Source organism: Rhinopithecus bieti, unplaced genomic scaffold, assembly GCF_001698545.2.
Source record: "Rhinopithecus bieti isolate Rb0 unplaced genomic scaffold, ASM169854v2 scaffold_36039, whole genome shotgun sequence".
Taxonomy (NCBI): Eukaryota; Metazoa; Chordata; class Mammalia; order Primates; family Cercopithecidae; genus Rhinopithecus; species Rhinopithecus bieti.
Genome location: NW_016815143.1, coordinates 16,289 through 18,507, shown reverse-complemented (window position 1 = coordinate 18,507; position 2,219 = coordinate 16,289).

Here is a 2,219-nt window from a genome sequence, read left to right as displayed (position 1 = left end):
GGGGGGGGGGGGGGGGGTTGGTGGGGGGGTGTGCCCTTGTAACCGTAAAACATCTTTCTCCATGGGTGTTTCAGCTTCAATTGACCAATCACATAACAGTTATATGTTTGGGGGGAAAAAGAAAAGTTTCTAAAAAATGTAGCCCATTACATATGTGGGTATGAAAGCAGAAAAGTGGAGGAGGCAGGGATATCATTGACAAACACCTTTGCCAGTTTCTTTGTATTCGTGATTTTTTGTGCTATTAAATGCAGTATTAAAACAAGAAAAGCCCACCTGGGCTAGTGAAAGGAGAGGAAATAAGGGGGCTTGTATAAGGGGAGCACTCGCTCCAAAAGTAGAGAAGACAAGAAATGCTGTAAGATAAGCAACCAATGCAGACAGGCCTCAGCTAAGAGTATAGTGTGTGTGTTTAAAAAAAAAAAAAAAAAAAAAAAAAAGCTGTATGATATACTTGAGCAAATCAATGAACCTCTTTGCGATTGTTTTATCATCTGTAAAATGCAGATAATTCCTACCTTAAAGGGTTATTGTTAAAGATTAAATGATATAAAAATGTGTCAAAGTATAAAGTAAAAGGCTTGGAACTTTGTAGGGACTCAGTAAACGTTTGTTGGATCCAAACCTGAAACTTCTTTGGACCAGGCCCCAAATGCATCAGAGGTGGGGGTCAGTCCCGCCTGAGACCCCTGGACAGAAGGGACACACATCATGTCACATGCAGTCACACATTCTCCACAACTCCCTCCCCAATGCTATTTAGAGTACCAAGGCAATGAACTCCACTTTTGTCCCTTGTGTGCAGGGCATCACAGTGGGTGCCACCTGGGATTGGGGGTGGAAAGAACCATAGCTGTCCCATAAGGTCATTATTCTGTCCTTATGGAGGACAGTCGTGTTGCTTTCATGATTCAGATCCCAGTGATGGGACTCTCATGGCCAGTAGGCTGCCAGGTTTGCACACGAGGGAATTTGGTGGTCTTCGTCTTCTAAAAACATTATGGGTTCAGTTGCTATGTTTACTCACAGGCACAGATCAGTAGAAAGACTGTTTTCCAAAGTTCACTGGCCCATCAGCCCAGGGATATTGATAGAGTGGCTTGTTGGCCCCTTCCCTGATACTGACAGAGGGCAGAGCAGCCTGCACAGAGCTGAACTGAAACAGGTGGGATGAACCCAGGGTGGAGTAAGCACTATGATGAGTCCTTCTCTCATCAGTGTCAGGTAGAAAAGTAATTATTACCTAGAGAATCCTGGAGGGAAATTAAACGTGTATCAGATCCATGGGGCTTGGATCCACTGGCTCTGGTAAAAGGCTGGGCTCCCCATTGCTTCCCAGGTCTACTTCATGGTCCACTCATTTGGAAATACATGTTTATTTACGTGGCTGTAGGTGCATCACAACTAGCTCATAGGCATTTTTAGGACAAGAGTTGTGTCTCCTCTTGTACCTTGGGATGCATTCTCATTCCCTTGACTCCTGTCACATGGTAAGTAGATATTCAAAACATTTACTGAATGAATGAATGGATGGATGAGTTAATGAATCAATACACCTTCCTTTCATAACCAAGATTTCATTAACACCTAGGGCTCATAATTTTCAGGAAAAAATGTAAAAAGTTGTTATTTTTGTTGTCTTGTAGGATGGGAGAGATCAAGAGATGGGTGACTTTGGATGGCACTTGGCAACTTCGTGCAGGGTGTCTGACTACCTTTTGGGAAGGGTCTGGTATCCCTACCTGGAAGGACACAGCCATGTCCTCATTCTTCATCTCTGCCAGGGGAAGAGTCCAGGCAGGCCTGTGCCACCAGATCCTGACTGCTTGCACAGAAAGTGACCTTTAAAATTTTTAAACATTTTTATTTGGGAATCATTTCAAACTTACAGAAAAGTTATAAAAAATAGTATAAAGAGCATTGGTATGCTATTTACCAGATTTACCTGTTGTGAAATTTTACCTCATTTGTGTTATCATTTGCACATGTGCACTCTTATAAATGGGGGTGTGTATATTTTTGAACCATATGAAGATAATTACATATATCATGGCCCTTCACACCTAAATACGTCAGTGTACATTTCCTAAGAATAGGCATATTCCCCACATCACTACAGTAGAACTTCAGAAAATTTAACATTGATATGATACGTTAATCTACCATTTGTATTCCAATTTTGTCTGTTGACCCAGTAATGTCCTTTATAGCATTTTCCC